This window comes from Chelonoidis abingdonii, chromosome 1 (genome assembly GCF_003597395.2).
Source record: "Chelonoidis abingdonii isolate Lonesome George chromosome 1, CheloAbing_2.0, whole genome shotgun sequence".
Classification (NCBI taxonomy): Eukaryota; Metazoa; Chordata; order Testudines; family Testudinidae; genus Chelonoidis; species Chelonoidis abingdonii.
This window is the reverse complement of record NC_133769.1, coordinates 244873416-244890118: the sequence shown is the minus strand read 5'-3', so window position 1 is coordinate 244890118 and position 16703 is coordinate 244873416.

Below are 16703 nucleotides of genomic sequence, written 5' to 3'. Positions count from 1 at the left end.
TAGAAGTTTTGGTGGTGCCCTGAACGCCCAGAGCCCCCCCCCAACTCCATTCCCCACCTGCCTAAGGCTCTGGAAAGGAGTTTCGGTGGGGGGAGGAGGTCTGGGGTGCAGGCCCTGGGCTGGGGTAGGGCACTGGGGTGCAGGCTCCGGGAGGGAAATTGGGTGCAGAAGAGGTGAGAGGTTGGGCTCTGGGAGGGAGTTTGGGTGGGGGAAGGAGTCTGGGGTGCATATCTGGGATGGGGCAAAGGGTGGGTGTGTAGGAGGGGTTGAGGAGTGCAGGCTCTGGGAGGCAGTTTGGGTGCACGTTCTGGGAGCGAGTGTGGAGGGCTGGGGTACAGGCTCTGGGATGGAGTTTGGGTGCAGGCTCTGGGTTGGCAGTTCAGGCTCTGGGTGGGAGTTTGGGGATTGGGGAGGGTGTGTGGGAAGGGAGTGGGAGTGCAGGCTCTGGGATGGAGTTTGGGCACTGGGTGCGGGTTCCTGGCTGGGGGTGAGGATGTAGAAGGGGGTGAGGGGTTCAGGCTCTGGAAGGGAGTTTGGGGATGGGAGGGGTGTGGAGGGACGGGGTAGAGGCTCTGGAAGGGAGTGGAGAGTGCAGCACTTTCCTGGGGCTCCTAGGCAGGGTGGGCTGGGGGTATCCGTGTGCTGCTACCCCCAGGCACTGCCCCTGCAGCTTCCTATTGATCACAGGAGCACTTGGGGCGGGAGCAGCAGGCATGGACACAGACCCAATGCTGCCCACACAGAGGCTGCAGGGAGGGGCTGGCAGCCATGTGGAGTGTGCAGGCAGGAAGTTGCTCAGCTCCACTGCGCTGCCGGTGGTGGGTGAGGGCCCCGGGCCATTTTAAATCACCGGGGGGATGCATGGGGGCAGAAGGCAGGGCCAAGGGAGAGACCCAGCCTCAAACATTGCTGGAGATGGGCCCTGGGCCAGGAATATTCCTGGTGCCCATGCAACATGAGCCCATAGAACTCGCCTACCATGTTGGAGACTCCAGGACAATCCTGGAGGCTTGGCTACTCTATTGCCAAGCATCACCCAGGAACTCTGTGGCAGAGACAGGAATAGAATTCAGTTCTCCAGGGAAGCATTTCACTATCTTAACTATAAGCACATTCTTTCTCTTCCCACAATCTCTTGTCTCTAGCCATAACTTTTTTCCACCTAAAAATGCACACTTTGGTTGGCCGAAATATTTTGAGAATTTATACAGTTTTTGCTTAATTATTTTGTCAAAATAAATGGGGGAAAATGTGAGGCTAGATTCAGAAAACACAGGAAGTGGTGCTCCTTTGTATGCAATAGCCCACTCACTGCAATCCCCATTCTGCAGCAGGTCTTCTATGTCCCAGTGAGTGTCCTAACCAATTGGCTATTGGGTATAAGTGGGACACATCCTCCTCGATTTTGTGAATCTAGCCTGTAATTTCAGTTGATTTTATAAAATGAAAACTTAAAAATGCCTGGAAAAAAAATGAAAGAAAACATTTTGTTAAACCCAAAACAAATAAACAAAGTCTGACTTTTCAGTTCACTGAAAATCTTTTACAAATTCAGGTTTGGGTGCCCTGAAACATTTTTTTTTTGGATGAACTAGAATGAGCCAAAAAAAATCAGTTATTTGCATAGCTGTAGTCACTCTTTTCTGTAACAAATGAAGATAGGGACCTACAGACAAGTCTCCTTCATAGTATTACCCTGCTCCATCCCCAGAGCAGGTCCATCCTGTGTACTGAATGAGATAGAGTCCTATGGAAAAAATAGTATGTGACCATGTAATTATAGACTGTATCAGAATGCATACGCACAAAGATACCTCATGTCTGACATTCCTAACTTCAGATCTACCACACAGGCTTTTCACACCTGAGCTACTGGCAGAATGATAGCAGTAACAGGTTGTCATCCTCTACATGGACAATCACTAGAGGAGGATGAGAAACACGCTTTGCTTGGGGGTTTCACCAACATTTGCTGAGAGCAGATCTGGATACAAATTCTGCTTCTGTCCCCTTTGTCTAAAACTGGCTGAGCCAAAACCTTGAATGCAAACACTGTAGATCTTTGTGGTATTTGCAATCCAGACCAAAGTGTTGCAATTTAGTTCTATCTCTAGATAAAAATGCACAATCAACATATTAAATACATCTGACAATGTTGTTTTAACCACAAGGTCCTCTTAGGAATTAACCTATGAGAGAGAAAGGAGTAATTGTATAAGTGTATTCATGATGGCCTTTTAATCATATAATCATTGATGTTGGTGATTAAGAGTACCTGTTGGGTCATCCAGTTGCTCTGTTTGCTGAAGCAGGATTTTTTTCACATCAGTTGCTAGTGCTCTGATACAGTTTTAAAGTTTCCAATTCTCTGCCCTATTCTTTTCCAGAATAAGGAATTCAGATAGCTTCACTTGTTCTGTTTTTGTGAAAGATGTAGCTTCCTTCTGACCCCATGTGACACACCAGAGGGCTTGTAAGAGAGACTGAACTTTATTCACTTTTGCAAGGAACAGTGTAAAGGGGTTAGAACAGGGGTTCTCAAACGGGGGGGGAGGGGGTCATGAACCCTCAAGGGGTCGCAAGGTTCTTACATGGGGGAGTCGCCAGCTGTCAGCCTCAACCCCGAACCCCGCTTCACCACCAGCATTTATAATGGTGTTAAATATGTTTAAAAGTGTTTTTCATTTATAAGGGGGGGGTCACACTCAGAGGCTTTCTGTGTGAAAGGGGTCACCAGTACAAAAGTCTGAGAACCACTGGGTTAGAAGGAATGCTGCCCAGAATAGAGGCTGATCTGTTTAAAATGGACTAGGTGATAAATCACCAAGCCATATACTTATGGCACAGCAGCTTCATAATAATTTTTGTTTTGTGATTGTGTGGCAGAGAACATGAGTAGGAAATAGTTGTGGGAAAGTATGACAGACTACTTGGGAGATGAAAGGAAAGCAAACAACGTGAAAAATCAGCGGCAGTCAGGGAGAAGAAATGTACTAACACTAACTTAATCCATCTTCACTGCACCTTCCCCCACATCTTAAAAACTAAGAAGAGGAAATACATAATGTGAAAATGGCAACCAGTGTTTCCACTATCAAAGGGAAAGAACAAATGATAGCGCAAGATACAGCAGCAGTAACCTCTCTTTCTTCCACTCCACACCTATTTCATCCCCTGGGGGCTCTGATATCTATCTCCTTGGAGTCATCCCTTCCCTGAATTGTGCTAAAGAATTCAGCAAAGGGGCATTTAAAAGCAGCATTTCTTATTTGAGTTCTCAGGTGGTTATTTCAGGATACATAAAACAAAACTGATTAGGCCTAAAGGGGGTGATGGAATCTATAACACATATTAGAAGGAAGAGAATCTCAGCAATTTGAAGTCATGGGGGTTAAATAGATATTTGAAGGTGACTCGAGGCTTGCCACTTTACAAAGATAATGTATTCCATAGAAGCTATTCATTGACTGAAGCCCTGTTATTAAAATCTTGGTATATCTTGTAGACAATGAGAGAAATCAAATTGATTTTGAGATTATATATTTTTCCCCACACCTGGGGAAACTGTAAAACATCAGGCATAGCTGTGTTAGTTAAACATTATTATTTATTATTATTTTACTTCAAATCCTGGGGTCCTCACTGAAGTTCAGTTTTTCACAGACTTTGCTCACCCAGAATTCCTACCTTATCAGCTAGTGACTTTAATGAGAGGTTTGCCTGAGTAATATCTGCATAAAAATGGAGCAAAGATTTCAAGATTCAGCCCAATAATAAAGTTATGATCCTCTTTTGTTTCTTATAAAAAGATGGTAGACAGATTAGTGAGTTATGTCATTGTGGAAGGTGAATGCAACAGAATTATTAATGCTGTCATTTAATTATTTAGTATTCACATCTCATTCTTTTAGAATCACCAACTTTGAACTTGAAGAATATATATGCCTCAGCTGTTTCCGTGGACAGTTCAGTCTCAGTCCATACTCAGTTAAGAGGAAACAGCCCATCTATTGAAGATCTTTCAATACCATTTTCCAGGATGCAGAGCCTGGATTGCTGCTTTCCTGATTGTTTTTATGAAGATTGCTTTCTTAACAGCTTACATGTTCCTAGTGTCTGGAACAACTTGTTACAACAATATACAGGACAAAATACTCTGTAATCTGCTCTTCGGTGGATGATCAATTTCTATCTGGGATGTCATGACAAATAGTTAGCTGGGTTGTCCTTTGAACTCTGTGTCATTTGGTATAGCTGCAACCAAGAGACCATAGTTCTATCTGAGCTGATAAGCTAGATGCAAACAAGGTAGCTGAAGATTCTTTCTAGTGCTTCGTGATCAGCTGAGCTCTTCCCCTCTAACTGCTTGGATACTGCTGGAATCTATAGAGGGATACTTCTATATGATGTGTACAAACTGACATGGAAAGGATAGGATTCTCTGTTCCTTTCTATTGGGGATTAGAGTAATTTCTGCAGAACTTTATTTAGGGCTAAATTGTGGCTTTACAGGCAGCCCTGTGTAAATAACAATGCATAGCTGTACTACCCCAGGAGCAGTCCAGAGAAAGAGTTCTTCCACTACTCCCCCTTGCTCTGCCTTACTCTAAAGCCCCTTACCAGAAGCTGATTATATTCCTCACCTGTGAAGACTCCACTGGCTAACACACTGCAGAGTGTAGGGGAGTCAAGGCTTCACCCTCTCCTGCCTCTCTTTCCCCCTCTACTCTCGCTTACTCACACAGCCTGTTCACCCCCTGATTCTGGAATGGTGATCTAGGGAAGCTGCATGACCGAGGGATATAAAGCTGGGCCACAGTTTGCTCTTGTATCAAAATAGGTTTTTAACCCTACATTTCATGAGGAGAGGGAGGATAGGAAATGGAAGGGGTGAGCCCTACAGGAGCATGTGATGGTGATAGGGTAGGGCATAGCTATCAGGAGAAAAGAGGAGGGGAAAGAGTAAAAGGAAAAGCTACATGTGGAGAAAATCATTAATCTGATTGGTTGTTTGGAGGCTCAGTCACATACTGCTGCACCCATGATGGGAAGGAAACTCCATGAAGTTCACCTTGGAATTTCCAGTGGGCTTTTCTTTCTTCTGTGGGCCCTACTTCTAGAGAAACTTATCAAGGAATATATAGAAGGTTATAGTTTAAGAGCTTTTCCGGAGAAGCCTCTGCCTATTCAGTTAAATCTGAGATACTGAAACTAAGATAAGAAAACTCAGAGATTTTTTTCCATGCTTTGTTTCATATGTAGAAACTTTGTACATTCATTTTCTCACACTACAACTTCACAGAAATTTTTGCTGCTGGATTCTTAATTAGACTTCTGCGTCAAAGTATGTTAATGAAATAAATTGTAGCCTAACCAGTACTTCCTGCCTCATAGCAAAAGGCCAAGAGACAGCTGGTGCTCGCTGCAATGTCTACACTGACATCGGCAAGAACAGAAATCATTCCAGCTGCAAGACCAGCTGCAATAACCATGGTATTTCTCCTCCCTCAAACCAGCAGTTCACTTTAAATATTGGGGGTGAAATCCTGGCTCTGTTGTAGTCAATGGATATTTACCATTGATTTCAGCTGAGCTAGGATTTCATCCTTGGACTCTTTGAAATGATGGAGTTGCCCTAGCAGCTACGTAGTTAATATTGTAGTGAAAGTTGGACTTGAAGCAGACTAAAATCCCTGTTCTTCACACTATAATGAGTGAATCTTTCCTCCACACACTATAGGCCAGATTTTCAAAGAACTTGACTTGCATTTAGGCACTTAAATGAAGTGGCCAGATTTGAAAATGCCAAATTGATGGTGTGGCACGCTGTGCCTCAAAGCAGCACCCTGGTACCCGTGTATTCATCAATATCATAAAATTTTAATATGTTTTATACAAAGTATGCCTTGTCAGGTATGATTTTAAAGTCTTGATCTGTTGAACATTAATACCCTGTTGGATTGTATGTGCTATCATTGTATGTGGAGTTATGAAGTTTTGCTATGTGTGTGTTACTGAAATATGTTGTGAGGTTGGGAACATCCACAACCAGCCTTTCAGGTACAACAGTGAAGCAGCTAGATGCTGTTGAGGGCCCAATAAAGGAAGTCCACACTCATAAGGACTATCCAAGAACTATATAAAAGTGGAGACTTCTCAGAAATATCACCTAGACGATGGAAACTGCTTCATAGGCCAGCTGAATGCATTGCTCTTCACAGGCCAGCTGAATTTCCCATAGTATTTTAGACAGTTTGTTATTTTGGTCAACTTGCTAACTTTGGCAAAAAGAACATTTTGAAATGAGTCATTTTTGAAATTCACCCTGAGCTGCTGTGTAGCTGTAAGTAACTGCTGTGGCCTGAACCCCTAAAGAAAAGGGAGCTCACTAGTGACTCCTGTTGGTGAACAGGGAAAGGAGCTGCCCAGAGCTGCTCGAGAGTTCCAGATGGGCCGGGGGTTTGCTGGGGAGGGAGCTCTCTGCCAGCATCTGTTAGTGAGCAGAGGGAATGACTGAATGGGCCAGGCCCCATTTGCATTACAGTTGTGGGACAGTTTGGGGCATTTTGCATAAAATACAGTTAAGTTTTCAGTTTGGGGGCAATAAAATGTTACTGTTTCTAGTGGGAAGGGAAGGGAAAAGAGATCTACATTAACTATGCTTGGGGGAAAGGGTCACCCTGACTGACCATGATCAGATTCATTTGGGTAAGTGAGCCTGGAGATGGCTAAAGAAACAGAGAAAGAAGAAAGGGGCTCTGACCTTTTTCTGGGAGTACCTCCCTGCTGGGAAGGATTGTGTCAAAGGTCCAATATTCCATCAATCCCTCTCTAAAGAGCTATGATGAGGCACTTACAAAATGGAGGACAGAGTAAAGCTGAGGTGGCTTTGGAAGCAATAGGTGGCCCAGATGCAGCAGTGGCTTAGCGACTGTTCTGAGAAAGCTTGGGCTGAAGCAGCAGAAGCAAGGCACCCTACTCCGGGGACTCTGGAGCAGACCTCCCTACCCAGCAATTAAAGCTGAAATCCTTCTTAAATCAAATCTTTGGTCCCTGTCAGTCTTCCAGGCCCATATGACATATATTAAAAAAAACAATGAGCAGCTAGGAAACTCGGAGCTCCCATTTCTCTCTTTAAAATGCTGTTACTAAAACAAAACAAGGATGCAACAACAGTGAAATGAACAATGAAATTAGCTTAAGTGAACCAAAACCTAATTTGAAAAGTCCCTGTCGTATGGTAGTTAGAGCAAGTTGAGAATTAGACATGCCACTAATTCTATAATCTCTATTCTAAAAGTTGTCTTCTTAAAAAAAGAGAAGTCCCAATAAGCCCATCAACATTGCTAGTTTCCCCTTTTCGGGCCATGATTGTTTGTTTGGGGCTTTTTCCAACTGCTGATCCAGCCTTTGGTTGTGGCACTCCTTTAGTAACCACGGTACTTACTCAGCACAGGAGAAAACCAAAGTAGTAGAGATGGATTTAATGGGATCATATGCAGGTAACAACAGCATTTATCACAACAATGGGTTTTTCCAGTTGAGGCTTCTGCAGTCAATTCATTTCTTATAAGCAGCCTTGCCACATCACTTCCAAAAGCCATACAAATGAGTTCCTCTCTTGATTGGCTTGTATGTGGGATGCTAACACTGGGACCTTCCTTAGCCATCTTCTTCAGGCTGCTGTCATATTTTTTTTTCCTTTGGAAGACACTGTTACCTACTCTGTTTCTGCATTTTTTCATCCATGCTACACTATAGCAGTAGCTAAGTTTCATCCATAGCAGCTTGTCTCCTGTTTGGTTTGAAAACTCTTGGAGCAGAGTATTGTAACAGCTGGCTGCCGACAATATAACAAAACAGTCTTTAAAAATGAATCACTACTTTAAATAAAACATATTGAGGATGCAGCCCCAGTGGTGAATTGTTTATACATCATACACGATACTGCAAATCCATCATAGGCACAAGAATGACAGGAAGGAAGATAAAGTACGCACCACTCTCATAGTAGGGTGTTAAGGATTTTAAAAACAACAAAATAAGGCTCGGGGTGGAGGGTGGGGGATGGTACATGCCCTCTTCCTTATGAAGAATTTATTACATTGTTTCCTACATCTGGAATGTCAGCTTCCTCCCCGCACTGAAAATGGTAGAAAAGAAAGAGAATGGCAGTGCTAAGAGGTAACAAAGAGTATTGATTACAGAGTAATAATCTACAGAATGGCCTTTGAAGCACAAATAGGCATTTACGAAAACTAATCAACTCCACTAACACCAGTTCACATGAGTTGTCCGAACATTCCACCCTCTCTTCAGTGAACAGGAGTTGCACAGATTTAGTGGCACTCTGACGCTGCCCCTCTACATTTGGAGATAAAATATTTCTAAATGCTTATATCATTTCTAATATGGCTCATTATTGTTAGTGCAGACTGAAAAATTAAAATATGATTTGATTTAAAAATTCAAAAAAGTAAGATGTTTTCACTTTGAAACTGCTTTTTGTTGTTGTTGTTGTTCTGTCAAACATTTTTGTAATTGTTATCGTGATTTTTTAGAATTTTTTTTTACCAAAAATATCAAAAATGTTACCAAAATGGGTATTGAACGATATTATTTACCAGCTACTCAGTTTTTGTCAAATTAAAAATTTTCATTTCCCTGAAACCCCTTTTTCAGTGAATGAAAAATTCCATAGCCATTTCAGTAACATTTCTGGTAAGGTTTTTAATAAAATTTTAATTGAAACTGTCAATTTTTAAAAGAAAAACTTCAGTAAGGTTGACAATGTTCAGTGAAAAAAAAAACAAAGGCATTTTTGAGATCAAAACATTTTGGTCATGTCTCGTTATTTTGGGGCCTGTTCCCACACGCATAAAAGTAAATGGAAAGATTCTAGCTGGCTTCAGTAAGCATTGAATCGGGCCTTTAGAGAGAAGCATTTGCACCATCGCCACCTGCAGCCTAAAGTCCTGATTATGGTAGAGTGGTTAGATATCCCCCAAGGGTCCCCCCCCACCCAAAATAATTACATCAAAATGATACAATTGTATCTTAAAATTAAGATAAGAAAAATAAGAAAAAGAAGTAATGGATAAAATATTATTCACAAGCATATATGAGAAAATGTTGCATCTGTTTTTCAAAAATATTTTAAAAATGTGCCATGCTTGTGTGCATAATTTGCAACGTACAGTTACAGTGATTGTGCATGCAAATCAGGTAATTCTTAGCTGAATAAACAATTACCTGATTTGTATAATCATGTTAATTTCTGCATGCACATTAGGCACATAAATACTTCCATTTAATTCAGAAAACCAGACTCTGTAGAACTTGGCACATATCTTGGTTTTACCATACATTTTTATCAACTTTCACCCCAAAGTCATTTAGAAAATGATTTAAGCCTTGATAAAGTTAAGCATCTTCTTAACTTTAAACAAATGAGAAGTCCCCTTGACTCCAGTGGGACTACTTCCACACTTAAAATTTGGCATGTGCTTAAATATCTGGTGGAATTGGGCCCATGGAGACTACCCTTGGGGATCATTTAAATCCTCACTGAAATGCAGTTATTCCTAAGGTAGGTTAACCAGCACCACTTTCTGTACAATTTAGGACAGAATTTGAAGAACCATATAATCAGAGGAACATAGGACTACAAGGAACCTCACAAGGTGATCAAGTTTAGCTTCCTGCACTGAGGTAGGACCACGTAAACCTTGACCATTTGTCCAACCTCTTCTTAAAACCTCCAGTGACGGGGATTCCACAATCTCCCTTGGAAGCCTGTTCCAGAGCTTAACTACCCTTATAGTTAGAAAGTTTTCCCTAATATCTAACCTAAATCTCCCTTGCTGCAGGTTAAGCCCATTACTTCTTATCCCGTCTTTAGTTGAAGTGGAGAACAATTGATCCCTGTCCTCTTTGTAACAGCTATCAAAATATCTGAAGATTGTTATGAGGTTCCCACTCAGTGTCTTTTTCTCAAGACTAAACTTGCAGTTTTTTTAACCTTTTCTTGTAGCGCAAGCTTTCTAAATCTTTTATTATTTTTATTGATTTTCTCTGTAATCTTTCCAATTCATCCACATCTTTCCTAAACTGTGGCAGTCAGAATTGGACACAGTACTCCAACTGAGGCTTCACCACTGCCAAGTAGAGTGGGACAATTACCTCCCATGTGACACTCATTTTAATACACCCAGAATGATACTGGATTTTTTTCACAACTGCATCAGAGCTAGCCAGGTATTCCTCACTTTGTAGTTGTGTATTTGCTTTTTCCTTCCTAAGTGAAGTACTTTGCATATGTATATATGTAGGTATGTATGCATGTATGCATGTATATCTTAAATCCATATAAAGAAAGATCCAAAATAACCTCTAATTTTCTAGGTGTTTTAAACTTGTATAAAGGAGAATTTAGTGTCATTTAAGGATTCATCAGCTGAAGGTCACAGAGCCAACAAAAGGAGTACAAGAAATTACTTGCAAAATGACATATTAATTTTTCCATGATGCCCTTATTTTTAAAGAGCCTGATCCTACAAATCCTTACTTGCACAAGCAAAAAGTGTCATTGGTTTCATTGGGTGAGGATTACTAATGTCAGTAAGTATTAGCAGGGTCAGGCACATAGGAAAATGTCTGGAGGGGTTAATCAGAACTGAAGCATTGAGCCTTTTGAAAAAGTTATATTTTTCATATTTGTGAAACCAAAACTATAAAGTGGTAAGAAATAATTCTGTGGAATTTCTTAACTGTAAGGAATGAAGCCTGAGGATGAAAGGATGGAGGGATTTTTTAACAGTTTTTGGTTTGATTGTTCAGCTCCCATGCAATCCTGAGTTTAGGAGAGCTGAAGTGTGTTATTTAAGCTGTCTTCAATTCTGCCTCAGGTGTTGGTAGCGTATGTTCTGAACTGTTTCAATATTTAATTGATGAAAGCTGAAGCATTGTTTTCAGACTGTATAATTGTATTTGGAACACTGGTGGAGTCCCAAAGATGTGGAAGCAATCTAATTCTCTCTCTTTAAAAAAAAAAAAAAAATCCCACCTTGGTTCTAATTATCCTAAAGCCTAACTTCAGTTGTAAGTAAAGCTGAAGGAAACAATGAGTCATCATTGAAGGACATCAAGAAGGACATCAAGAAGGAAACAATGTTACCATCTTTTCAGAGAAAGACTACACAGCTCACTCTGAATGCTTTTAGTAGCCAACTTATTTTATTAGTTGAACTAAGAAATTCACAATGACATTAAATATTACAGTGTAGAGCAGGTTGAAATTTTTCATCAGAAAACAATTCCTGCCAAAAAAAGGAGTTTTGTTGAAAATGTCATTTTCCACAGGAAAATGTCATTTTCAATTACATTTTTCTAGAGAGGATTAATAAATTAAAGAAATATTCATTTCATTTTCAATTTAAATGTTAAATATTTGGTTTGGTTTATAAAAACATAACAATTTTGGAAATTTAAAATATCTGATTTGTCCCTGTTTCTCCCCTTCCCCCTCCCATCTTTTCCCACTGAATGCAATAGGGGGAATAATTTCTACAGTCTCAATCCTGAAAAAGCATACACAGGTTCTTACCTTTACTACTATGATTAGTTTTATTGATTTCAGTGGGACTATTTGTAGTAATAAAATTACTCCTGTGTGTACTGTCAAGATCAGAGCCCAATTTTTGAAAAAGCTATGAAGCAATGAAAGGAAAAATGAAACACTAACATTGCCATTCTGTACATTTTCAGAAGTTGAGGAAGTTTTGAAAAGTTACAGAATAGCAGAGTTACAGATTCATTTTTTCTTCTTGCTACTCTGTAAATTTTCCAAAGTTAGGGAAGGTTTGGAAAGTTAGATTGGAAAAAGAAAAAACAAAAACAAAAACACCTACATTGGACATTAGTAATTTTTTTGCATTCAGTGGCAAAAAAAGGGAAATTTCAAAATTCATTTTTTCTAAAATTATTGGGGGGAGATTAAATAAAGTAAATATTATTCCATTTTGAACCCTACAAAATGGAAACAAATTCAAAAATTTGAAATTTTATGTGGAAATTGTTTTCTCATTTTTCAACCAGCTCTATTACATTGTCTTTTCATGATTTTTAGGATGATACAGCGGTTGTCTACCAATTTTGTATTGTCTTGCTACAGGTGCGATACAGTATCAAACAGCATAAAGGGGAAATAAATTTTGACTTTTAAAAACATGTCTGCAGGAAAGCTAAACATATAAGTGGGTTTGACAGAATTTGATTTTTGTGTGTTTACAATTTCAATGGATAGTATCAATGTTTATTTTTAAGCGTTTTTTATTTTTATTGATTTAAATTTCCACCGTTGTGGGAAATTATAAGGGGGCTAGCCTAATTATTTAATGACAGTAGAAGTTGAGATTCAAAAAGTTTAAGCTTTATAACTATTACAACTCAAATTGTCAAACGCACATGGTAAAATATACAAAGTAGATATACTTAAATCAAACTCTCAGGGAGGTTCTTTTTTTCTTTGCCTGTCAGTTTTGATTATCGAGAGAAATATTTTTTTATCATTTTGTGTCTGAACAGTGAAATCAACATTTACTGATACAAATCAAATCCTTTCAACCCTACATATAAAATGCTGCCTGCAGCTTTAACATGCTGGACTGTGATAATACTGGACCTCATGAAGTGTGCAGGGTTTGGGGCTTGCCCAGTACTCACTTGGATGGGAATTCTACCTGCTGCAGGAATAATAGTGCCTGTGAGTCAGTAGGCAGCATTCTTCTCACTGAACTACTGACTTCAGTAGACTTTGGATCAAGTCCTAAGTAGTAATTGCCCTAGCAGAGTAAATATTCTGCTCTTAGAGTTTCTAAACCTGCTGCTCTCTTGCCCTGAGTAATCATTTATACCAGTGCATAGGGAGTTGAAAGTGAGGGGAAGCTGGTTCATTGACCACTTAGAGTGCCATGTAATCTATACTATATGCTGAACATATTCTCTTAGGCAGAGTACATGTATAAATATCCTAATGAGAGGTGGAGAAAGAAAACATACTAACTGGTGGCATTAGTTCCATGCCAGTAAGCAGATGAACCATCAGGTCAACATCACCTTGGCCAAAACACATGCTCACCATATACAAGGCAAACCCTGCCTAGGGAAAAAGGGGTTACTTATCTTTCACTGGAATATCTAATGAGGATACATAACTGGGACCCAAAGAGCTCCTTTATGCCAACTGGCACACTCAACATACTGTTGTCAGTATATTTAGCCAAGCAATGTCTTAAGGTATCATATAAAAACTGGTGACACACTGGTCATGAATGTCACTCCATGATGTACATCTGCATTGTGTATGAAGAGTTATATGTGTGCTGGAAGTATATTCTTATACTGTGTTCTGGAGGCAATGAATAAACAAGTATGCTGTAGTCAAAGAAATGTGGATTTACCCGTCTGCCTATCCAGGCAATGGACAATGTAACAATATATACATATACTGTAAACAAAGCCATCAAGCTAACAAGCTATGGTGGAAACACCTGGTGAGCACATCGGGGGACCGCACCTCCAGGAGGTCTTCCTGGCTCTTGACACAAAGAGAATGGACTTTGGGAAATACAAGAGGAGCACAAAGATATTCTTCCTATCCATCACTAAGGGGATAGCACCCTTCTGCTTCTGTGAATGTTGTATCCTCCTACTGGAAGGGTTGGAGATGCTGGTAGCTTGATGCAAACAAGAAAGCTGTTTAGCCAAAGGTTGTAACTTGCTACAGCTTATGTCTTAGACATTAGGAAGCATGTTTTATTTTGTATTATTTGTAACCTTTTTCTGTTTCTGTTATCTCTGCTTAGTATGACTTAAATTTCTGGTTTTTATTGATAAACTTATTCTTAGTTTTACTACAAGCTATCTCAGTGTTGTGTTTAAGGTACAGAGTGTCCTCGGAGAGCCAGCAGGATAATGTCTCTTTGGATATTATCTCTTTGGAGGCAACAACCTTAATAATTTCTATGAGTGTCCAGTGAGAGAGATTGCAGAGACATCTCTGGGGAACTCAGGAACTGTGGTTCACTGAATGTTACCTGCAAGGCAAGGTTAAGACTGGCAGAGCTGCTTGGAATTTGCTGGTGAGGTGCGCAGACTGGTGTTTTAGGAAGCTGACACACAGTTTAGCTCTAGCAGAGCTCTCCCATGCTTGATGCAGAGAGATAACACAGTGGTTTACCATTCTGGGTTCTCTGAGCAGAGTATCACAATAACACAGCTTAAAATGACAAAAGATTAGGATGTGCAGCAAGAGTGATGGTAAGCACCCTGCATGACATTGTAAAAATCATGTGACATGAAATCATTATCTTGCACTGTATTTAAAAAAGCTACTTTCAAGCAATCTTATCTTTGCTGCCTCGAACCTTGGCTGAAGACTTCATTTTAATCATTTCTACCTGGTAAAACAATGAAATAAACTGAACTTATATAACCAAAAGAGATAAGGCGATAAAATGAGATGAGAATGGGAGTTATTTTCTTAGTAAATATCTTCAGGGCCTTACATTCTAGGGCAGCGGCTTTCATGAAAATAGTAAATAGCAGACTTTGATCCAACAGAACATTATAAGAGGATTGTGTTCCACAGGGCTATTAGATTTGAACAGACATATTTTTTTCAATTGTTCACAGATTACAAATTTAAGTGCTTACTTTTTGAGAAGTTTACACTGTGCTTCTCTCAATATAATCAGCAGAAAAGGTTGAACTAATCCTCATGAGCAAATTATCTCTTGAATTTAGCCTTTATTTTTTCTGTTAGCAAATCATTTGAAAACCAACCCTGATTTCTGTGTCTATATTAGCAATACATTAGCATTAACTAGATAGTTTGGACAAGATGTTGAGCCTATGGGATGATCACAAACTGTTTACTTTGAGTATTCACTCTTTGCTATTCATTTTGCATATTTGGTCACCTCATTTTCATGGGATTGTTTGGACGCTGTTCTTTGGCAGGATTTGACCAACAGTAATAATAAATGTGATGGGGGTTCCAATTATTATTATGGTAGTGCCCCAAGGTCTCACTCAGATAGGCTAAAGGCCCATTGTGCTTTGTCTTGTACAAACACAGAGAAAGAGACATTCCCTTTCCCCAAAATCTTACAGTCGGAAGCCCTAATCCTTCAAACATTTATTCATGTGCTTAAAGTCCTATTGAGTACAGTGTAGCACACACATGTTCACATATACCTGCATAGGCTTTGCAAGATCAGGGCCTGGTTTTATGACAAGAGACTGCTGCTAAGAAGAAGTAGATCATAGATTCTAGATTTAGAAAGAACTCAAAATTATGAGGCTTGAGCTGTATCTTGTCTCTGGTAAAATGTGGATTTGAACATTTTGGTTTGGTTTGGTTTTTACTTTGTTCTCTGGTAGCCCTAGAAAGAGGATAAGAATTATTCTCAATAAGAATCTTAAAATTTTTTGCATAGTATTTGTTCCTATTTGAACAGATACATATTTATTAATTAAATGTTATTAAAATCTAATGGTCTAAATAATGGGAGACAAATATTTTATGAAACTCTAAAAGCCTAGGAAACTTACTTCTCTTTTTTTTTTCAAGTTCTAGAGGTTTTGTAAAACCCCAAATGCCCTCTTCCGTGCTTCTGGTTAAAGCAGAAATATTATAAGATCAAAGTCTATCTTGTGATATTTTATCACTTCCTTCTATGAAAGCAAAAACTGCAGGGAAAAAAAATCTAAACGTGTTCAGTCGTTCAAATTGATGTAGTTCAGATGTAGTTTGAGAATTGGGCTGAGAAATTTGAATTTGATCTGACCCCATTTATCCATCTTGCTTCAATCCATGGTTGTAAAATGTCACTTCTATACCAAGAAAGAAAATGTTGTATCAGAAAATTTAGCTCTAATATTTAGCCACTAATTATACACATCCTGACTGAGGATGAAATCCCGGCTCCATTGATGTCACTGGGAGTTTTGTCACCAAATTCAGTGGGGCCAGGATTTTACTCTGAGAATTCTGAAAGTCACAAAAAATTGCAGTATACTTTATTCAAGAAAGGTCATAGTCTGAAGAACTTATTCAGTTTTGACTCAGACTGAACTCCATCTGATTTCAATGAGAGTTTTGCCCATGAAGCTCTTTAAAATTTCCCATCAGAAAATGTTCATTTCATCAAAATCAAAACTGTCCAAGGGAATGTGTCACCTTTGGTGAACTTTCATTTTGAAAGAACTTTAAAAAATAATTTTGATAAGGTTGAAATGGAACATTTTGATTTTTCACTTCAAAATGAATTTTTATTTTGAAATTTATTATATGATAAATTATAATATAAAAAGTTTAAAAAGTCAAATCTGGAATGAAATGCTTCAGTTTTATCAAAACGGAACATCTAAACTAACCTGAAACAACAAACTGTCATGAAACTTTGAATGGTTTTGGTTTTGTTCCAATTTGGAATTTAAATATCAGAATTTCACATCGAACAGAGATTCCAAATTTCAACCAACTCTTTTTGCCTGAATAAAAACTTCTAGGCTTGATATAAATTTGTAATGACCTAATGCTAAATTCTCACTGTTTTTAAACTTAAGCTCCAACTCTGCAAACACGTGTGAATAATTTTATATACTCTGAGCCCCCTGCTGTCCCTCCTTTTGGGCCT